At 34.8% G+C, this 25,201-nt stretch overlaps 2 pseudogenes; both read left to right on the plus strand.

The window, feature by feature from the left end:
- Positions 1-10,032: 10,032 nt before the first annotated feature.
- LOC120216252 lies at positions 10,033-14,222 on the plus strand (annotated as a pseudogene).
- Positions 14,223-20,920: 6,698 nt separating this feature from the next.
- LOC120216260 lies at positions 20,921-24,880 on the plus strand (annotated as a pseudogene).
- Positions 24,881-25,201: the final 321 nt, after the last annotated feature.

The raw sequence follows: 25,201 nt of genomic DNA on the forward strand, positions 1-25,201 counted from the left end.
TACAAAATTATCTATTACATTATAATTATGGGTTCCGATGTTAAATGTCGACACTTTTTAACAATGTATCGACACATTTTTCTTCCAATCTGGACATAAAGTACCGACACAAGATTAAAAAGTGTCGATATAGGTTGTAGACCTATTCGCGCAAAAAACCGTATATTTATAATATGTTGAAAGTGTCCATACTTTTTATAAAAAGGATCGATACTTTTTTTTAAAGATATGTAATTTATGTTTCAATTTTTTTTAAGTATGTTTCATGTTTTCCACCTACAATATTAATTTAATAATTTCATTTGCACAAAAAATTAGTTGATTGTTTTGATATTTTATAAAATAATATTAAGAATTTTTAATTTAATAATAATATATACTGTAACGTAAAAAAAAATCATTAGACGCCTATAATTACTAAATTAATATCTTAAAACTCACTCAAAAGATAACCTTAAATTAATGTTTTCCACAGTAGAAAAAGTATAGACACTTTTATAAAAAGGATAGATACTTTACAATATATTAAAAAAGTATAGACACTCAAATGTATATGTACACATAGAAGCAAATATGGAATAATTAATGAAAATATACACACAATATTTAGACCAAAATATAAATACACAAGAATGTTCAAATAATGTACCGACAAACAAAATTAATCCGATGAAAAAGGGTTGTTTCTAACGAAGTCCGGAACATTAGAGGCCTTCAACAAATTTTCCAAATACTCTCGTATGTTTCCGCCTTTTTCTGAGGACATACATAAATAATTTCAATTATCAAACTAATGAGGTGCAATTTTACTAACAATAAATTAAATTCGCATAAGCATGAATAAATTTGTGTCATACCTAGAGCTTTGTCGTTCGAATGGGAAGCAGCGTCAAAGGTATGTGGACATATGTAATTGTATTTCTATATAAACACATAAGTTGTTAAAATAATCAATGTCTGAACACCTGTTCAACTGGAAAAACATATTGCATAAATGCAACTTACCGGATTATAAATCATTTTTTCCGCTGAATCATCGACCAAAAGTGTATTTAGCTCGTTAAAATCTGGACACGCGTTCCAAACATCATTGAGATCTTTACAGTAGGTAACAGAATCGTATGTTTTGCATTTTTTTTGATCCTGTTCACAAACATCGACATAAATATGTATGAATCATAGACAACGAAAAGTCAGCAAACTGTAATGACATTCATCTTACCCACACGAATAGAAAATGCTCGGAAAATACAGGTAGTTTCTCAAGTACACGGTCGACATTATGCCTGAGATTGTAATCAAGTTTGAATGTTAACATTCAAATGTATATTAACGATTTTGACTACAGTAATTCAATTGCCTCAAACATGTTCTAACCTCATCTTTGAAGACCAAAGGGCAACAACAAAATTGTCGACACAAAATTGCATAAATTCAAATAATCCTCTTCTGAGGACAACATCTACAACATGAAGAAAAATTGCATAAAGTTCTATATGTTAAAATAATGGATACAAAAGAATAGAATTAAAACCTGCCGGCAGTCTTGGGATGTAGGCAAGGACACCATTGAGATCAAAAATTAAGAAGGCGGCGTTGCAGACACGATATACTTGTTTGGATCATCATCTTCATCATCATCATCATCGTCATCATCTTCATCGCCAGCTTCATCGTCATCATCATCGTCAGCTTTATCTTCTGCGACCGCTTGGTTGTCCACATCTGTTAAAAGAAAATAAAATAAAGTTCAGAACGTGTAAATGTTAAGAAACATAGATAATGAATTACCTAACTCGTTTGATGTCGTTGACGTAATTCGTTACGCAACATGGAGACTTCACGTTGCAATGATGAAATATCGGATCGCATTCCACTCACAAGGGAATCAATATGCTCCCGAAAATTGACCATGTATTCCATCACGGTCTTAATTGTGACATCCTGTGCAACTGGAGCTTCTTCCATCATTGCGTCTCCACTTGGTTGCTCTTCTTCATGGCCAACGGGGTCCATTTCCTCCCTCTCTTGATCTAATCCGACCTCCTTGACACGCTTCCAACCAAGTTTTTCAACAAAATCATATCCCGCTTTTTTAATAAATACCATGTCAATCTTACGGGTTAATCGAACAGGGGCGTCATGCGAAAAATCAACTTCCTTCTTCTTCAACAGATGGGTGATGACACATCCATATAGTAGTGTAGTTGAAATTGTTGCTCCCTTTGTGACCATATATACAATTGTATTAAATATGAGTTTTGCAATGTTTTGGAGCCGTTTTGGATTTATACTTTGCTATCCACCAATAATCGCTGTCTCGAAGCGTTGAATGTTTTCCCCCACTAGGCCGGATATACCATGTGAGCATTTTGTGAAACACTCTCGACTCTACATCGAGGTGAATTGGGCTATTTCTAGTAACCCGTTTAATTGTAGACCAATCTACACCATTTTCATCTGAATCCCCTGTATTCGCTACACCTAAACCCTCCGCAATAGTTTCTGGAGATATATATATTCCTTCCCCATGACATGTGTATTAATTCCTATTATATTAGTCTTATTAGGCTCGTGCTGTAAGGAAGCATTGTTGTAGAAGACTCTAACTAGGTTGGGATAATATCTTGGTTCTACACCAAGGAATTCAAGCCAACCCCAAGATGTAAATGTGGATTTAAAACTAAATGCATATTTATCATCAAACAAGAAACCCAGGTCAATGACACGTTCGGGACGAATCTTCCTTACTTTAAAACTCGTCTGCCATCTTTGTTTCTCCATGTCGGATCTAAAGTTCAGAGTTTCGAAGGACCTGATTTCCTCAGAAGAATCGTTTGTTACAGAAGGAGGTGGTTGAGAAGAACTGGGTTGAGAAGAGCTTTGAGAAAGATCTCGCTTCTGACGCTGCTTTTGGAGCCATTTTGGTTGGATGCTACCCCTATTACAATGGAACACAAACACATTCAGGATAAAAACTCCAATATAGAAATCAATCAAACCCATAAAATATCGATAAATTTACCTGAATATCTGATCGTCACTTATGATAACGGTAGAAGAAAGAGGAAGATCTGCCTGCTTGCCTTTATGTTTAGGGTTTCTCGATTAAGAGTACTATATATCGTAAACGGTGGAAAACACTTGATATTTAAATTAGTATCGTCACAAACTATATTAGTGTCGACACATTATTAGACATATTCTCTCATAAAACCGGTATACTTGTACCGGTTAGATTGAAAATTACATATTACATTATACTTTTGGGTTTGATAATTTTGGGATCGACACTTTTTATATATGGATCGACACTTTATGGGTGCACCCTGTTTCCATTCATTCTGGAAAAAAAATATCGACACAAACTATATTAGTGTCGACACATTATTTATACATATTATCTCATAAAACCGGTATAATTGTACCGGTTAGATTGAAAAATTACATATACATTATACTTTTGGGTTCGATGATTTTGGATCGACACTTTTTATATATGGATCGACACTTTATGGGTGCACCCTGTTTCCATTCATTCTGGAAAAAAAATATCGACACAAACTATATTAGTGTCGACACATTATTTATACATATTATCTCATAAAACCGGTATAATTGTACCGGTTAGATTGAAAAATTACATATTACATTATACTTTTGGGTTCGATAATTTTGGGATCGACACTTTTTATATATGGATCAACACTTTATGGGTGCACCCTGTTTTCCATTCATTCTGGAAAAAAAATATCGACACAAACTATATTAGTGTCGACACATTATTTATACATATTATCTCATAAAACCGGTATAATTGTACCGGTTAGATTGAAAAATTACATATTACATTATACTTTGGGTCGATGATTTTGGGATCGACACTTTTTATATATGGATCGACACTTTATGGGTGCACCCTGTTTCCATTCATTCTGGAAAAAAAATATCGACACAAACTATATTAGTGCGACACATTATTTAGACATATATCTCATAAAACCGGTATAATTGTACCGGTTAGATTGAAAAATTACATATTACATTATACTTTTGGGTTCGATGATTTTTGGATCGACACTTTTTATATATGGATCGACACTTTATGGGTGCACCCTGTTTTCCATTCATTCTGGAAAAAAAATATCGACACAAACTATATTAGTGTCGACACATTATTTAGACATATTCTCTCATAAAACCGGTAGACTTGTACCGGTTAGATTGAAAAATTACATATTACATTATACTTTTGGTTTTCGATGTTTTTGGGATTGACACTTTTTATATATGGATCAACACTTTATGGTAAATTTGCCTTTTACTTCAAAGTATCAACATGACCCTTAATGTGTATAAGAAACATGTACAACAACATACTGCTAACTTTTCTCATCTCATTCATAATTATATTCACATACAAAAATATAAATCTTATACAAAATTAACCCTACATTTACATCATTGCATCCTTTTGTTATTCTTATGTAATATTGCAGCTTTTGTTATCTCCTGTCTTCGTTCATTTTGATTGTGGCTTACGAGATCGTTTAATATTCGCGATCGATCCCAGTCTCCAACAACCTATATTCAAATTGTCATAACGTTAAGTATTGTCAACTACAGCATTCAATCTACGACTTTTAACAATTTTACCACAAACGATTTTTTCTATCCACTTACAAAATCACCAGTTGCCCCTGTAGAACCGATTGATTCCATCCACATCATCACATACATGCCGCAATCATATTTGTTACAAAATTTGAAAACCACACATGTCAATTATGATGGATACTGCATAAATTAAGCTTTCTATTTGTGATAACATCTCATACCCATTCAATTGCTTATTCTTCTTATGCTCCACAAATTTGAAATTTTTCAAGGGATACTTTCCTAGAGATCCACAGGACTCAACCCAAATGCGTTTCTTATTATAAGAATCTAATATTTTAATCTGCATTAAAATAGAAGAAGTTATGCACCAAAAAAATTATGCATTATAATTTACATAATGTCCTTTCATACATACATACATACCAATCTCTTAGCATCCTTCACTCTCTGTTTAGCTGCTTCAGTTGTAAACATACTATCATATATTGTTACAACACGATCTACCATATCCAACACCAACAGATACCAATGTGAATTATGGTAGTTTATTGTGATCATGATCTGCAACAAATTTCACACCCAATTTGACAAAATTCAACATTCTATATCCGAAAACATCATTTGCAATTGGTATGGTGTCTTACCTTCTCACAGTCGGTGAATTTCACATAGTTATCCAATATGACACCCCATAAGGTAGAAATACCCTCAACACTTTCTTTGTTGTTGGCATCCAACGCCTGTTGCTGTAATTACGCAACAAACATTATTAATTTACCGTCTATAACACTACTTTCAATATTTATTAATTTAACTCACCACTAAGAGGTATGGAAGGTAGCCAATCCTTCGGAGTGACTTTTGAGAATCGTAGCATATGGTCCAGGCGAGCAAATCGATAACCTAACAAAATTAATTACACAATCATAACATATTCAATAAGTTTTAACATTTTCTACTTTCTACTTACCACACCGCCAACCCATTCCGTAGGCTTCAACGTTGCAACGTCGTATACAGTAGCGAATTGATTTCCCATTGAGATTACAGAATATCTGTATGAATCATTAGGATTAATATGTTGTCATGAAATATTTAAATATCACTCACAAAACAATATATTTCACTTACCCCGATTCTAACTCGCTATTCCATAAATAATCACAAATTGCAGCTTCGATGTCATCAATTCCGCTTGGAATATCCGCTTTTTCAACCTACAATTTTGCATACAAATTTTGTCACACCAACATAATAAAAATCAAATTAAGTATTCTTTTATTAAACTTACCTTCTGCTTCTTCTTCTGGGGTGCAGGACATTCCGAATCCAAAACTGCTGCTATAACACTCTTCGGTGTAAATGACATCGACTTCCTTCCTCCTCATTTCTTCCATCTCTTTTCTTCCTCCTCCCTCTTTTTCTTCTCATATTTTTTCAGTTCATCGTACTTTTTTTCTACATAGCTCTTCATCTCTTTTATTTCACCCTTCAATTGAGCTCCTTCATCCGAGTATTTATCAACCACCCCCTTCACCCCCGTAAGTTCACTTCTCAAATCCACAACCTCCTTCACCACTCCCTCAAATTTTTCTCCCGTCACCATCTTAATATCACCCCTTAACACCCCAACTTCTTTCACCACTTCACCCCTCAACACCTCTACTTCTTTCACCACTCCATCTATTTTTCCTTCCACTACCCCCTTATGCCTCTCAAGTGTATCTTCGACTCTCTCGAGTTTCTCTACGACTCGATCAAGTTCTCTTCGACTCTTGATTGTCTTTGCATGATTTCAAATTGGATTTTTTTTGATATCAGCCAATTCAGACATCAAATGTCGAAGTTACTATGTTTTCCCTCACCGTCGTCCCACTCACCGTCATCCCCAATACAACCATCCCTCCTTTCTTCTCCTCTGCCTCCTCTACATCCTTGCCAATAACCTTCAAAATTAAATTACAATATTAAGACATTGATTATATTCTTAATATTATTTAATTACATTTATTACCATTTCTTGCTTCTTCCCTCTATCCAACTTCAACTTCACCATCACTCTAACCACCTCTTCCTTCCCCCATGCACGGATGCGTGCCACTCCGGTTCTTTCATAAGCCGGCACTGCCTCACAGCCCGACCAAAAATCGAACAGTGCAACCTGCATTTATAATAAAATTTATTTTTTATATAAAAAACAAAAAAGTGATTCAACTCATTTACCTCTAAGATTGCTATGCACCCTTTGAGGTATCTCTGGCTGCCCTTTTTAAAGGTGATTATTGATTCAATCAATCTCGAATGGATATATTCAGCCCAATTGAATTCACCCTTCAAGCCTTCATCGCAAATGAGCTTCATATATTCCTTGTTCGTTGACGTATCACCCGTTGGACAAAGAAATATCCCGACAAGGTACAATAGAACTCGGGCCTTCAGCTCATCCCCCAGTAAGATCCACTTTTGATATCCTCTTCAACTTCAGCATATGTCACCTTATGATTCAAACCATATTTGGAGGCAAGTGCTTTCCAGTTCTTACTTCTACAGACTTCTATAACACTTTTGCCTTTGTTTTGTACCCCCAAGACGGCTGCAGCAGTCGATACCCCCAGAGGGAATGAATAATCACCATACTTAGCCATACATTGACTGACGTCAAATTGTGCCATCAAGATCGACACAATTCCCTCCGAATAGGTCGATCCCTTACTCCGATCAACGATCCAAAACCTATTTCTCCCAGCACATTCAACTGACCCTTCTCCTTAAGGTGTTTAATTAATAAATTCACCCTTTTAATGCTGCATCTTGTCGACACTTCCTACATTTTTTAACAATATATAATGTTATAGTTCTTATATATTTTGTATCAACGTATTTACAAGTTTAATGAATACCTTATTTTCATGTGCTTTCATCCGTTCTTTGTATTCTTTACTATCATTCCTTGACTGTGTGATGTAAGGTTCCTTTTCAGCATCACTCATTGAATTCCATTTGGACCTCACATCTTTTTTCACCTAATATTAAACATAAACATTTCTTAATCAATACATTAACACTAAATACTAATACTACTCAATGTCAATTTCATTTTACATATCGAACCGCTCTGTGTGCCATCTCCCTTCATCCTTTTGCATTCGGCCATACTGTTAACATTTAAAATTTGTAATCAATTTAAAGTTTATCGATACTTTAATCCAATTACCATTTCAACAATAATAACAAAAGGACATTGATACTTACTAGAAGTACATATATCCACCCTTTGGTTGCTTTCGAGTCTCGGCCTCAATTTCAAAGTCATCTGCTCCACCAACAATTTTCCAACCCATTGACTCCATTTTTCCTTCATATATCAGTTTACGCAAATCAAATTATTTTGTTACATACACTTTATTCAATATACAAATATAGATAACTACTCTTGTGGTAAAACGGTTTTTCTTCAAAGAATTTGAATGGCCACACCAAAATGTGTCGGCACATTTATACAACCTATAATATCATTTTCTACCTATAATATTTAATAAAAGTATCGACATTTATATTTTTCCTTGAATATCTATTTCTACCTGCAATCGGTCCCAAATGCTTCCTTACTCCAAAACCCCAAACAACACATAAAAAACCCTATCACGATTACTGTAATAATAAAAATTAGGGTTTCGACAACATACTTTTCGATTCGACTGCAGCAACAAACAAACAAACTTCGCTTTAGAAACGCCTTCTGAAATGCAACAACAATTACGCTTCGATTTCAAAAACTCGTCCGTTCTATCTTTTTTCAGAGGATATTTAGCTATGGCCTTTATATTTCATCGGATATGTTATTTATATTTAATCGATACAAATACAAAAGTGTCGATACTTTTATGTCAGGTGTCGATACTTTCGAAAGGATAATTACCTATTTCTTTGAAAGTGTCGATAATTTATTACACGTACTTACGAAAGTATCGACACTTTCAATATATCCGGTATCATTTTACCGGTTTTATCATTTTGATATCGGTTTTATCATATTTTACCTGTTATATCGTTGTGGATCGATATATTTTTTAAAGTATCGACACATTATAGGCGCTATAACTGCTTCTCTTTTAAATTCACAAAGTGTCGATCCTTATATAAGTATCGACACTTTTAATATATCCGGTAACGTTTTACCGGTTTTATCATTTTGTTACCGGTTTTATCATATTTTTACCTGGTATATCGTTTGGATCGATACATTTTTAAAAGTATCGACACTTTATAGGATTTAAAACTGCTTCTCTTTTAAATTCACGAAGTGTCGATCCTTATATTAAAGTACCGACACTTTAAATGTATCTGGTAGCGCTTGACCGGTTTATCATTTCTATACCGGTTTTGTCATAGTTTTACCTGTTATATCGTTTTGGATCGACACATTTTTAATTTGGATCGACACGAACCGGTAGCACAATTTTTTAATATTTCTTCATGACTTAGACCTACTTTTATAAGTATGGACACTTTTATAAAAATGATATATACTTCTTTGAAAGTTATGTAATTTATGTTTCAATTTATTTAATAGTGTTTCATGTTTTCCACCTACAATATTAATTTAATAATTTAATTTACACAAATATTATTTGATTGTTTTGATTTTTATAAAATATTATTTAGAATTTAAATTTAACAATATTAACCAAATATAATAATAAATATGTTTCAACAGTGAAATAAGTATGGACACTTTTATAAAAATGATATATATTTTTTGAAAGTTATGTAATTTATGTTTCAATTTTTTTAATAGTGTTTCATGTTTTCCACCTACAATATTAATTTAATAATTTCATTTACACAAAAATTATTTGATTGTTTTGATATTTTATAAAATATTATTTAGATTTTAAATTTAACAATTAACTAAAGATAATAATAATATATTTTCACAGTGAAATAAGTATGGACACTTTTATAAAAGGATAGATAATTTACAATATAACAGGTAAAATATGACAAAACCAGATTCATTATGACAAACCGGTAAAATTTACTTGATATGTTAAAAGTATGGACACTTTTATAAAAAGGATAGATACTTACCGATAACCAAAGTTTACCCGTTACCAAATTTTTTAATAGTTTTTCATATTTTCTATCTAAAACATTATTAGTTGTCAACATAATAGGTACCGTTAAACCGAATTTATTAAATACATTTTAATGTATCCGATAATGCTGTATATTAACCGTATATTAACCCGCCTTTCCTGAGACATCCCCTCCCTAGACTCTCATGGATTTTCACACAAAATTATAAACAAAAATCACTTCTTTTTTTATTTTATTTTTCTTTCTTAATTTTAAAGGGAAAAGAAAGCTTTCGATTCTTCGATTTTAGATCCACTGCCCCTCCAGAAACAACTGCAATTGCAATTGTTCATCTGGTTCTCATTCTCTGTTAGGTAAAGTTGTTTTTTGTTTCGGTGTTACGTTTTATCAACAAACAACAACAAGATTGCCGCCCACCATTGAATCCGTCGCTTGTAGATTCTGGAACCGATTGAACTTCGATTAGATCGGATCAGATCTTGTGTTCATAGGCTTGATCCCGCGCTTCGTTTCTCTTTATCTACGCTGATGCTAGTGTATGATTCTTTTTTCCACCTTTTATGTTTCTTCTTTTTCGTATGGGTTGAACAATTGATGCTGCATTTATTGTCAATGTCTATCTACTGTAGCTCTGCTAAAGTTCTCTGCTGGATGTTGGCTTTTTCAGTTTTTCTTAGAGGGGAATCGAATTTCTAAACCATGGGAGATTGGGTCATTGGAGCATTCATCAACCTGTTTGGCAGTATTGCCATAAACTTTGGGACAAACCTTCTTAAATTAGGTCATAATGAGGTAACGGTAGTTGCTAAATTTATATTCCTGTTCAGTATCCCCAACTGATGTACTCCTAGACATGATTGTGTTGCTGCGTTAGCATTCAGCAACACTAGATTATTTCTGAGCATTGTAAAACTCTTGCTTTCATTTTTAGATTACGTCTGAATTCCATTGATCTGGTGGATTAGTCAATCTTTAGTCTTTACATCCAAATTAATAATTTTCTGCTTCTTTTTCCTAGCATACGGTGAAAGTTGAAACATCATCAAATTTGGAAATAAATGTCCTTTGGTTTCCATACCTCATTGTTGATTAATTTGTCCATTCCAAGTATAATGTAACAGCTTTGAGTTTCTATCTTAGTATTAATTTGCTTCTTCAATTGGGTCTTACTTAAATTTACAGAGAGAAAGATATTCCACAATGGATGGGGAAGGAATGGCCGGAAAGGTCCCATTGAAACCTATCATATACTTCTAAACATGGAGAGTTGGTACTGAATTTAATAAATGGGTTTTTATTTATGCTATGTGGAGTGAACTAATGTTAAAATGTAAATCTTCATTTTTAGGCATTCTAATTTTCATTCTTGGAAATTGCCTAAACTTCATTTCCTTTGGTTATGCTGCTCAGGTTAGTACCCCCAACCTTCTGGTCTGAATAGGCTCAATTTCAACTAAATTACATAGAAAGTTTCCTCCATAAGGAAGTTTTGAATATCTTTACCTTAAATATTGTGGGCTTGATGTAAAGTTTTATCCTTAACCGTTTGTTAGTTGTAAGTAGCTTTAGAAAGCTGGACAATCATTAATTGTTTACTTACTATTGTGAATAATTGATTGTTTGGGACACTGCAAAATAACATGGTCATTTGTTTGTTGGTAAAAGAGGCTTGGGTTTGACTTTTTTTTGTTATTACCATTGTACAAGGCTTTGTGTTGTTGTAATTCTGCTTGTTTCATTTTCTTTCTCACATTTTCCTTATTTCTTCCTCTGCAGTCACTTCTTGCAGCCTTGGGATCTGTTCAGTTTGTATCCAACATTGCATTTGCTTACTTCGTGCTAAACAAAATGGTTACTGTAAAGTATGTTTTACTCTGAGACAAGAGTTAAAGTTTGATAACTAGAAATGAGTCAATTTTATTTCCTGGAATATTGTTTCTAACTCTGTCCCATTGACATTGTTGTTACTTCCAGGGTACTAGCAGGCACAACATTTATAGTTCTTGGAAATTTTTTTCTTGTCGCCTTCGGCAACCATCAGTCTCCTGGTATCTGATCTCACTTGATTTTTAGACATGATTGGATTAGTTTTCGAATCCTGGTTGCATCCCTTTCTCCTGACCATCAGTCAGTTGATGACAAGGGGAAAAGGAAGGCATACAACAATACATGAATATAAATGTGTTGGGTCCCTCTATCTATCTACCTACCTACCTATATTACTTGTATGTTTATTTATAACCATTAAGAGAGAGAGAGAGAGAGAGAAAGAAGCTTGTCTACATGCAGGCATGGAGACTAAGCTTTGATTTCACTGGTTCTAAAACAAAATGCATGGACGGTTTCTGTTTCCTTTTCAGTTTATACTCCGGAACAATTGGCAGAGAAATACAGCAATATGACATTCCTTCTATACTGTCTGATTCTGATCTTAGTTGTTGCATTTCATCACTATATCTACAGGTGAGATTTGTGAGTCAGCTGTTTTAGTGATGTTAATGTTTTTATTGACATTTTTTTAAGTGATTAACATGCCTCAATATGCAAACATTCAGGAGGGGAGAAATTCTCCTTGCATTTTCTGGACACGAGCTTAGACCTTTTTGGAACATGCTGCTTCCTTTTTCATATGCTGTAGTTTCAGGAGCTGTAGGATCATGCTCAGTGTTATTTGCAAAATCTCTGTAAGTTGGCTGTTTAGACGTCATTTATCTTTTAAGTAAAAATTTGCATTGTGATATCTAATTCTGAATTTCATATTATCCAGCTCTAACCTTCTAAGGCTGGCAATGTCCGATGGTTATCAGTTGCACGGCTGGTTCACATACTCCATGATTCTTTTATTTCTGAGTACAGCTGGATTTTGGGTAAGAATCGTGGCAGAATTTATATTTTATGCTTCTGCCATGAAGAGTGGTTTTAGGAGATTTATACTAAGCTTTCTTACTATAGATGACAAGGCTGAACGAAGGGTTGTCTCTCTTTGATGCAATCCTTATAGTTCCCATGTTTCAAATTGCTTGGACTTTCTTCTCCATTTGTACAGGATTTATATATTTCCAGGAATACCAGGTTCTTCTTCTCTTCTCTCTCTCTCACTCACACCTTAAAATGTATATTAGGTCTAGATTCTTACTTCTTAGTTCAAATCACCTCCCTTCCTGTATTAATTAGTTTTCAGTGTAATATACATCCAGTGAGGTAACATCATTTTGCTGGACTTATTTATTTATTTTTAATGCAGTTTCTTTTTGCAGCTATTGTTTGCAGAACAACCTTATGTGATATTTGCTTTCAAATAAGTACTTGTCATTCAGTAAAAAGAGCTAAAGTGAAAATTGATGGCCTTTTCCATTTTTCATGTAGCTAGTCTGAACAAGCCAGTATTCTTCAACTCTACTTAGCCCGTACCTTCTGGATAATGAAATTAGATTACCTCAAATGTTTAGTTTTTCATGGAACAGGTGTTCGACACACTTAGAACAACTATGTTCATACTAGGAATGATCTCTGTGTTCATAGGCATTTCTTTATTGGCACCTGATGAGCCCTCTTTATATAGATTTAAAAGGTGTGAGCTTATTCTGACTTCTATTTTCCCCCTCTTAGGTGGTGAAGTAAAGGATAATTCACATCTGAATTCTGTTATGTCTTCCAGCGCTGAAACAGATAGGTAAAAGACATTTCTTGGTGTCAATAACTTATGTCGGTCATGGGTTGTAATAAACAAGAGCTGATGAAATGTTCGGCACAAATAAATTTTTTTTTTTGTTCACCATCATTGAAACTATAAGTGCCTTCCTGTACTTGCATGGTTGTTTAACTATACTTGACCGGCTGTTCTCATTTTTCCTCGCAGGTTTATCTTGGCATCCGAAGATTGGGAAAATAAAGAGATGAAATCACTTTCGCAAAGAACGATGATGAAGGTCACAGATATTCTTGCCAAGGCAAAGGTACAGCAAATCGGATTCGGAGAATTGTAATTCAACGAAACCATTGTAACACTAAATTACTGCGGACATTGATATCGGTAAATCCATTTTTGCAGACATGTGCACTCTCACTAGGCTTCGGAGAAGATTCCATCAATGCATCTGCGGTTCTTGTAATGCCTATGATGTCATCAAAGATAACAGGGTTTAGGGGAAGCGGGATCGATCAAAGTAGGATATTCTCCATGAGAAATTCAAGTTGGAGTCGGGATGTGGTGGACGAATAAAGATGTTAAATGTAGACGGGGTGCTCCCTCAAAGCCCCTGAGAGGGGATAGCAATGAGCATTGATCATTGATTCTTTGTTCTTTACATCATCGGTTGTTTAGTAACACTTTAGCCTAAGATTGATTTGTATAGCCTTGCGTACGTTATTGAAAGGAAAGGAAAGGAGATAGGAGTATGTAATGTAAATTAAGAAAAGAAAATGCATACTGCTGGCTGGACTGGACTGGACTACTCTCCCTAAACAATTGTATTCAAGTGTATGGAAAATAATTTTTGCCACCAGGTTAGATTTTCAGGTCAATTATTCTTTTTCTCCATTACAATAAATAAAGGTCAAAGGTTTTGATCCCTATACTTTACTGAAATTCAGAACTTAGTTCATGTACTCTAATTTAGTACAATATCAAAGGTCCTTGTCAGTTGTCACCAAAAAGAATAAAGATGGAGAAAAAATATCAAATTTAAAATTGACCATGGACAGAGGAAATAAAAAATCAAGTTGAAAAAAATGATCAAATTTATAAACTAAAGTTACTCTTTTCTATATCAAAATATTTGTTATCATTTCGAGTTCTTGTAGGATGGAATTCGGCTTAATTCTAGGACGGACCTTGTTGGAAAATAAATTTGTGAGATAAACAACAGAGAACAGAAGTTTGAAGGGGCTAAAGACGGTAACAAGCAAACAGCCTTCATCAAAAGCAGCATGCAGTAGTTCAAGCTGAAGACTTCAAGCAAATTGGAACACACATTCGTCTCCTTGATCAAGAAATGCAGCACCCTGAAGTCTCTGAAAACCCTTCATGCCTCCGTCCTCAGAACCGTCATCCACCTCGATCTCCACCGCTTCACGCTTCACTCGGCTCAATCTCCTTCGCCTACACGTTCTTTTCCCACCGCGACGCCGCCTTCTTTAGCGACGCCTTCCTTTGGAATATCATGCTGCGCGGCCTCGTCGACAATGCCTACAACCATCGCTCGTTACTTCTTTATACCCGTATGCAATATCTTCCCATCGCGCCTGATAACTTCACCTTCCCTTTTCTTCTCAAAGCCTGCACTTCCCTCCGCAATCTCGATTCGGGTTCTCAGCTTCACGCGCATGCGTTTGTTTACGGCTATTCCTCTGAGGTCTTCGTTGCTAATTCTCTTTTTTCCTTTATGCTAAATGCTGCCTTTTTGGTTTTTCCAAATGTGTGTTAGATAAAATGCCTCAGAGAAGTATGGTGTCGTGGAGCGCGATGATTGGTGCGTGCTCGCAATGCGGATTTCATGACCAAGGGTTGTTGCTGTTTACCAGGATGCTGGATTTGGGAATCAAACTCAACAGAGCTTCCGTTTTAAATGCTACGGCATGTTTTCGGAGCGAGGAAGTGGCTCGTCGTATGATTGAGTCATTGTGGATAATGAACTTGATAACGATCACTCCGTGCGAAATGCCTCCATGCTCATGTTTGGTAGATGTGGAAGAATTGACCTTGCTAGAACCTTGTTTGATGGGTTTGCATACAAGGATTTGGTTTGCTGGGCATTGATGATCGATGCATACGCTCGGCTGACTGCCTCTTGATGCTTTGCATCTCTTCAATGAAATGAGATTGCAGTGTATCTTTCCCAATTCTGTCGTCGTTCTTGCAGTGATTCAATCTTGTTTGATACTAGCTTCTTCGCACCGTGCACGAGCCCTTCGTGTTGTTATTATTCGTTGTCTCCCGGAAAGTCGGTTAGCGCTAGATACTACGGTCCTTGACCTTTACATGAATCACTTGGATATCAGGGTATGGTGTGCACGTCTACGGTCCTTGACCTTCGTGCACTAGCTTAGCGTATGCTAGAAAAGCTTTTGATAAGATGAAAGAAAGAAATATCATCTCTTGGAGCACTATGATATCAGGGTATGGTGTGCACGTCTACGGTAGGGAAGCACTTCGTCTCTTTGATCAGATGATGGCCTTAGTGAACCAGACCATATTGCATTCGTATCGATATTGTTGGCGTGTAGCCATGCCGGTTTAATCACAGAAAGATGGGAGTGCTTTAATTCAATGGAAAGAGATTTTGGGGTAAAACCAAAATCCGAACACTATGCATGTATGATTGATCTTTTGGGCAGAGCTGGGCAGTTGAACCAAGCCTTGGAGTTCATCGAAAGGATGCCTGTGAAACCAGATGCCGGTGTCTGGGGTGCACTGCTTGGAGCTTGTAGAATTCATTCAAATGTAGAACTGGCGGAAGTCGCAGCCGGATAATTACTCGATTTGGATGCTGAAAAATCCAGGAAGATATGTTCTCTTGTCCAACATATATGCATCATTGGGAAAAAGAAAAGAAGCTTATAAGATTAGAAACTTAATGAAAAGCAGAGGTGTGAAGAAAATAGTTGGTCGGACTAGTATAGAGATTAAGGGCTATATCTATACGTTCGTGTCTGAGGATCGATTGAACCCCGAAACGGAACTAATGTATTTGGAGTTGGGCAAACTTATGGAGAGGATTAGACAAGGGTATGTACCGGATTTAAGCTTTGCATTGCATGATGTGAAGGAGACAAGGGAGATGATGTTGTATGCACACAGTGAGAAGCTGGCCATCGTTTTCGGGTTGATAAAGTCGGGGCACGAGAGCTCAATTCGAAAAACAAAGAACTTGAGAGTGTGGGGATTGTCACACTGCTACAAAGTTCATTTCCAAGGTTACAGGAAGGGAAATTGTGGTGAGAGATTCCATCATTTTGTGAATGGAACTTATTCTTGTGCTGATTATTGGTGACTTGTGTTCTGCCTTAGTTATGAGCATTGCTAATGCAGATCGAGTTATAAACCCAGCTCTTTCAAAACTCAGGTCCTTCACTACTATGGTACGTTTGGTTCACGGAATGTAAGATTACCAGTGGAAATGTAAGATTACCAGGGAATAAGATTACTGAGAATGTTGTATTTTGTATTTAGTTGGTTTAACAGAAATGTAAGATTACCGTATTTGGTTAAAAGAATAAAAGATTATTGGAATGTATATTTGACCAAATTGTCTTTATTATATATTTGTTTTTTTTAACAAGTTGGAAAATATTTATATATTTTCTTTAAAAAATTTAAATTCATAAAATATTTATATATATATTTTTTAAAAATTAAAAATATAAAAAGATTTAATGAAAGAGTAAAATTTTATTTTAACTCCTGAACTTCATATAAAATTTTAATTATAAATTTTTTTTGTAAATCTAAAATAGTTTAAGGATAAATTTATAATTTAACCTTCATAGAATTTTTATTATTCAATGACAAAAGAAATATATATATTTTTTTTTTAAAAATTAAGGGCATTTTAGTCCAAAACGCCAATAATCCAACAATACCTAAGGAAATAGAGGTAATGACATTCCCGGTAATATACCCAAAAAAATATACTATTGGTAATAAAACATTATCGGGAATGAGATTCTCGGCCAACCAAACATGGGAATGTGAATTTCATTCTTATGGGAATCCCACATTCCTTGATCCAAACACCCCTAAGAGTATTTTTTTTGGCCTAATTACATGAAAGAAAGGAAGAGTTATAAATATGAGTTTTGTAGGTTAGGAGTAGGGATGGCAATTTAACTCGAAATCGATTGATTTCGATCTAACTCGATTCGATAAGGTCATATTTAAAAAAAAAAATGGAGTTCGGGTATTATTGGATCGGATTTTTTAAGAGAGTGAGGTGAGGTCGGGTTGGGTTGGGTATGGGTGGAGGGCAAAAAACTCCAAATGGACCTGATTAAGGATAATAATATAATTTACTTAAAAAATATTATTTTCTTTAATTAAGTATTTTTTTTATATCGGATTGGTTAGGATCGGGTCAGATTAGATTTATACTTCAAAAATACTTTAACAATTTAAGCCGATCAGAGTCGGGTAGAAAATATATATTTTCGAGTTGGGTTGAGTTCAGAGGAAGGATATATATTTTTCGAATTAAGTTGATTGATCAAAAATCCAATCCAATCCAAACCATTCCATTACCATCTCCTATTAAGGGAGTGATGTGAGCTAATATAGATATAAAAAATTTAAGATAAAAGAAATATTATATTTATACTTTTCAATATTTTTATTTTATAATAAATTATTAATTTTCTTATTCGTAACGACAGATAAAATTAAATCATATTAAAATTGGTTGCCTATGTGTGATATTCTCTTCATTAATTTTGTTTTTATTAATTCTATACTTATAAATTCATAGCACACATCTATAATAAATTCATCACATATTTATTCCACAAATTTAACAATTTTTTAACTCACCTAATTAGTTAAGGGTAAAGTACACAAATGGTTCATCGATTATGAGATATTATTTATTAAGTCCTCGACCATTAAAAGTTACATATGATTTTATAACCATATAGTGTTATTTTGTTGAGTATTTGACTATTAAAAGCTATAAAATAGTCACATGACCATTAATTATATTCCAAATTCTTTTTTTTCGTTAAAAAATTGACGATATTATGAGCTGAATGATAATATGTTGATTGTGATATGATAAAATCTAATCTTGAAATCTTAAACGACTATTATATCTCAGTCATCATGTAACGTCCGGTATAAACAACCGTCAATTTTTAATGAAAAATGACGACTTTAGAACATAATGAATAATCGAATAATCATTTTATAACTTTTAATAGTCGAATACTTAATAAAATAACATTTTATATTTAAAATATCATTTTATAACTTTTTAATAATTAAAATACTTAATAAAACAATATCAATAATTTCTATATTAGTTAAAAGTCAACCATTGTTTTGAAAACTGGGCTGGACCGGCCGGTTCAACCGGGAACCGTTGCCTAGTCCGGTTCAAACTAAACCGGTTGAACCGCTATTAGTGAACCGACCAGAACCGTTTGAACCGGACCGGTTGAAAACCGGAAAAAAACTGGGAAAAACCGTCAATTTTGTTTTTTTTTTTTTAATTAAACCAAACGACGTCGTTTGTTAAACGAGCCAAGTCGAACTCAAGTATTGCTGAGCTCGACTCAAACTTTAAAAGTAAGCTCAACTCGACTCAAACTCACGAATTAAAAATTATCAAGTTCAACTCGAACTCGAAATATAATATTGAAACTTGAACTCGAAAAGGCTTGAACTCAAAAAAAAAAATTAGAAGCTCGATTGAAGCCTAAAATTTGAGCTTGATTGAAGTGAAAGGATAGTTCACTCTATGCTCACCAAAAGGCTCCATGATTTTGAATGTCAAATTACCTCAATTATTTATAGAAGTTAGTTGGGATGTTCTTCTATGTTTGTTAGCCATGTGAGATTGTTTTGTTTTCATATTTTTAATCTTTAGACTTTTGAGATTTTCTTCTATGTTTCTTAGCCATGTGAGATTGTTTTTTTTTTAAATTAAATTAAACAATATCATTTTGTTATGATTTTTTAGCCCCAAATTTATTGTTTAATTATAGTTATATAATTATATTTATTATTTAATATATTTTATCTTAAATATTATATTGTAGTTAATTTGAATCATTTTGTTTCACTTGATTTTATGGTTTTTAACACATATATGTTATGACTAGCTTTGAATATTGACATGTGATATACAAAATTATTTTTTAATAATATTTTTAGTATTTTTATTTAATTTTTTAAATAATTATGATGTCTTCTGGTTCTTTCGACCGATTCAATCGGTTGAACCAATAAACTAATAGCATGACCGGTTCACTATCGATCCGGTTCTGAAAACCATGAGTCAACCAAACGGATAAAAGAAATCTTAGACTGGGTTTGGGCTGAGTATGATGAAAGTGAAACCTTGCGTCGTTTATGAGGATTTGTCATATAACGAAAAGAACAGAAATTTATCCCAACAGTGGCCGAGACAAATGTCTAAGGAAGCAGAAGAGAAAATAAGGAAGAAGCAATTGATAATAGCAATGAAAGGGCATCCAGGCACCGGCAAATCCACTTTAGCCCATGCCTTAGCCTCCGCCCCTCAAATTCCCCCTCATCGACAAAGACGACATCCGCGACTCCACTTTCCCTCTCCACCAACACCAGAAACCGGCGGCGGGACTCAACGACCTCTCCTACGAAGCTATCTGGCGAGTCGCCACGACTCAGCTCCGCCTCGGCCTCAGCGTCATCATCGACTCTCCTCTCTCTCGCAGAGCCCATCTCGACCGTCTGCTTGACTTGACTGCGACGGTCGGTGCTCGACTCGTGATCGTGGAGTGCCGGCCATCGGACGAGGCCATGTGGAGGGAGAGGCTTGAAGGGAGGGAAAAGAACTGGCACAAGCCTGCCTCTTGGGGGGAGCTTCAGGAGCTGATTAAAGCGTACGACGGATGCTCGGAATACGACGTCGTAAATGTGCCAAGGATGGTGGTTGACACGACGGCGCCGAATATTGGGGTGGAGGAGTTGGTTTCCAGTGTGGTGCAGTTCATTGCTTCTGCTTGGTGTCCGATCCCACCTACGATGTAATTATGACATCACGGTAATACCGTGCTAACAAAAGAAAATGCTGCTATAATTTAATATATTTTAAAATTTATTTATTATTAATTTTATAATTTTATTTGTTAAAAAATGTATAATTTTACACGTGTATATAAATAAATTATTAAAATTTAATTGTATTCTAGTTTGACACTTATAAGGGACCTAAATATAATATAAACCAATAATTAGACTTAATTTCTTAAATTGAAAATAAAAGACTAAATCATTAAAATAAAATTGAATAAACATCCAATAATTTATTTATAGTCCTCATAAAATCCTTAAAAATATAAGAAAAATGAAAAATAATTGGGAAATAGACCCCAGGCCTTATCTTCGAAGGAAAAGTTTGTCTTCACGAAACCAAAGGTGATTGCCCCAAAATGACAAAAACGAACAGACCAAGCCACAAATCATTTTAATATTATGATAAAGGAAGGAAATCAAGCAAGGAATCTAGCAGTCTATTTCGTACTCTTTCTCGGGTAACTAAATCCCGATATTTCCCGCAATTCCCGCTGATTTGTTGTGTTTGATTCCGGTACTCCTCTCCTTCGTTTTGATTGTTAAATTGTTTGGTTTGGAAACTCTTTTTTTGGCTTTTAATTTGTTTTTAGTTGTTCATTTGATGTTATAATTTGCTATCTCTCTGCTTTGATGTTCATGTTGAATGCATTTCTCTTGTTTCCTCTTTTCTGGCTTGCTGGATGATTGAATCAGCTGCCTTAGATCAGTGGTAATGTTTTGTTTGCTTGTTTACTTTTTAAGTAGCTTAAAAGATTATTTGATGGAGGAGGATGACGGTTGGCACGGAGGTGCTGAGAGGAAAAAGGCCGATGGTGGAGGTTTAAGCGTTTGAAAGGTGTTTTTTTTTTCCTTTTCTCGCAGAGTTTTAGTATCGAGAAGGTGTCTTGACTAAGTTTGACTGCTGGCTTGCACAGCCGGCCGTCATCCATAATCGGCTCTTATTACCTCCGTGCGAATCACCATCTTCCTCCGTCACCTCAATCTCGTATCAGCTTGTAGAATAAATTAAAAATTCTTCAGTTTGCTGATGCTTTAGTGGAGTAATCGTATCTTACGGCTGCAAAAAGATCAATGGGAAAGTTTGGTCCTTTGGCTCTGTTTTTTTCCGCTCTTCTGAATCATATATATAAACTAGCATTGCTGGGGATGAAACATGCATTCTTTGTTGATATGAATTAATTGTATATGGTACTTGAATTTGATGTCTTGGTGCTTAATACTTTAATATGCCCTGGGCTTTGAAGTAATTCCTTGTTGCAAAATTTTCTTGCGTGCACTCAAGATTGCTTTTACTTCAATGCAGCCCTTAACTTAGATTACTGTTGCTTGATTGGTGAACTTGAAGATATGCCCATCGTAAATTAGTTTCCAAACTGCTAACTCTCTTCTGAGTACATGGTGTCCACATTTTCACATCATAGCCATCATGCCCTTGTCCTTATCTCTCATCGTCTTTTATTGATATGGGAAAAAGAAAAGTTAGAAAGTCATTTGAGATAGTAATATGTTTCTTTGATTGTCTTTAATACATCTTAGAGGAGAATGCAAAGTGGTGCATACTGTATTTGAAATGTCAAGTGCATTATTGTTCAAATTAAAGCAAATTATATATTATATTTTTCCTTTTTTATTTCTTTTATGATATTCATTTTTTCTTAATATTGTTTTAGATCTTAATCATCACGGAGGATAAGAATACAGAATAGAAGACATAACAGAAAGTTCATCTTTTTAGAGTGATTGATTGAGGAATTTGCTTCTATATTTGCTTCTGAAAGGAATCTATGGAGATAAAATCTTACCAGGATCAGGCTGAGCTGTTCGTAAAGGAATATTTACTATCTGATTCCATCATCCCATATACATCAGTTATTTGTGGGATTTGTGCTTGCATGATGGTATTTTCTTAATCGATCTTATGATTGATTTAATCAGTTTGAAAACAATTCAGTTGAGAATGATTATTCTATATGACTATAGCTTTATTATACTTTTTCATTTACTTGTGGTTATTTTTCATATAGCTCTTCTTTCTTTTTAGTTCTTATTGATATTTCTCTCATTTCTTCTTTCCATTCTTTTTTATTTCTTTTAGTATCATTCCCTTTTTCTTTCTCCGAAATTTTGATCATTACCCTTTTCCAGGTCTATGATCTTACACAATTGTTTGCAATGTTTACTTTAAGAGCTACCCCAGTCTATCAAAATCAGCAGATTGAGTGGAGCAACCGGTGAGTTATATCCTCTAGTTAACATGGATGTGTTCTTACCATTTACTCTTATTGATACAGAATTAATATCTAGATGCTTATGCAGATCCATATCGACCTTTCATGCCATTTTCATAGCAAGTATGTCCTTATACTTTGTGTTTTGGTCAGATCTCTATTCTGACTACCAATATGCTGACCTGGTTACTTTCCAAAGTTCTGCACTGTCTACATTCACATTGGGGGTGAGGATACCCTTTGGTTTTTACGCTTGGACGAAACTTTTGGATTGAGATTATTTTTTATCTTCTATGTTCTTTTATGCTTGTTAGTGTATTTGATATTACTAAGAAGTCGTTCTGCCTCACCTTTAGTAACATGCCTTCACGATTTACCTTCAGTGTGAAGATTTATCATCAGAATGAGTATCACCATTACATGCTCGTGGCCATGTATCCATTATACTGTCTGATAGTTGATATCTGGTGCAGGGTTAGGTCAAGAAGAACTGTCTCACTAGAAGCCTGATCAGTAGTTTGTCTATGATGTGTCTTAAAGTGCCTTGCAGTCAGTGTTAAGGAGCAAATAGTCCAGGTCATTATGCTTGGAGCATTTCTAGTTGAAACAATCAAACCTGGGGAGCATTTCTAGTTGAAACAATCAAACCTGAGGAGCATATCTACCAATTAAGTCTTTTGGCCTAGTATCTTGATTGTCATTATTAGGTTAACTAAATCCCATGAAAACTTGGGTGATAGCTCTTACTCACGTTTTCCAGTACTTTCTGTCAGGACTAGGATAACCTAATCCCATAAAAACTTGGGTGTAGCTCTTTCTCATCCATATATCTAGAAGAGGATGCAATATCTAGAACGTGCTTCTTTTAGGACTTGGTTGGAGTAAGCATTTTCTTTACTTCATTTCAATAGGCAAAAATGTTAAAATATGTCTCAAATCTCTCATTAACCCTTTATAGATATTCCACCCAATTGAGCTCTTAGCCGGGAAATAAACAAGGATAGGGACTTACATAAGAAACTTGGAAAGAAGTTGATATTTTCTAGTATTTACCCTCTTTTTATTGCAGAGTGATTAAATATCAATGAATGAACACATAAACATGCAAAAAACCATGAAATTGCATACCAATGTTAGACAAATTTATTTAATATGTCAATCAAAGTCAGTTTTTGACATCACCTGAAGCTAATTGTTGCCTATATACTTACAAGAGGGAGTGATATTGCAGTAAGTTCATTTTGCTGAAACTTCTCCTTTTTCTGACAGGTATCTGTTGGCTACTTTCTGGTTGACCTTGGGATGATCATTTGGTTTTACCCTTTTCTGGGTGGAGTGGAGTATGTAAGCTTTTTATTGTTTGATTATCATCTTTACCTACTCTCTTCTTCTATAGAGGCCTTGGTGAGTGTTGATCTATCTTATCGTGATGTAAATCAACCTAAAATCTTTTATTTCAGGTCCTTCACCATCTTCTGTCGGTAGCAGCTGTAGCATACTCTACAGGGGAGGTCAGCTTTATACGTTCATGGTACTCATTTCCGAGACTAACCCCTGGGATCAACTTGAGATGGTAAAGACTTAACGTATATTATTCCTCCTCATTCATAAATGCAATTTAGTTCATATTGAGGACACCTGGGTTCGTATAGGTATCTTGACACAGCTGGAATGAAGAGATCCAAAGCTTACTTGATTAATGGAGTCGTAATATTTGTAACTTGGCTGGTGAGTGAAGTTGGTTTACTGCTTTTTGACCCAAACCATTTCGGAGTTTGGCTGCAAGGGTTTGAACCTGAGCTTTAATGCCATACCTCACAGTGCTGTTGAACTTTGATGTTTTTGGCAGGTTGCAAGAATAATCCTGTTTGTGCATCTATTTTACCACATCTACTTGCACTACGATCAGGTTAAGCAGATGAACACCTACGGACGAGTATTAATCATCATTGTGCCGGTGGTCCTATCAGTTATGAACCTAATGTGGTTCGGAAAGATATACAAGGGAATGAGGAAGACATTAGCAAAGAGGCAGTGAAATGTGTATGCCGGAACCGACACTGGTAAGTGATATTCGACAAAGAAATCCTTCCTTTATAGGTGTAATTATTGTCATGTGCATCCCCTGTTCCACTTTGTTTATGTGTAAATGGTGCAAATAGTGGAGGTAAAAGCTTGGAACTGTAATGGCTTCTGGTTTCAATGTAAAAAAGATCCATCTGACTAAATCTGTAAAATGATTGATCTGATATGAAATCCGGGCCATTCTTTGAGTTTTTCTATGATGCAATACCTAATACTTTTTATAAAATTCTAGATTTAGTTGGTATTTAAATAATTATTCACAATTAGTTTAAGTTTTGCATTGTGACTTGTCACTCACATAATTCTACGTGTAGATTTTCTCAAGTCGTATTGCCTCTGTAACACCTCTCTGAGAGATCATACAGATGTTATATTGATGAGTTCATTTTGGAAACCCAATACG

Source organism: Hibiscus syriacus, unplaced genomic scaffold (assembly GCF_006381635.1).
Source record: "Hibiscus syriacus cultivar Baekdansim isolate YM2019G1 unplaced genomic scaffold, ASM638163v2 tig00000764_pilon, whole genome shotgun sequence".
NCBI classification, from domain to species: Eukaryota; Viridiplantae; Streptophyta; class Magnoliopsida; order Malvales; family Malvaceae; genus Hibiscus; species Hibiscus syriacus.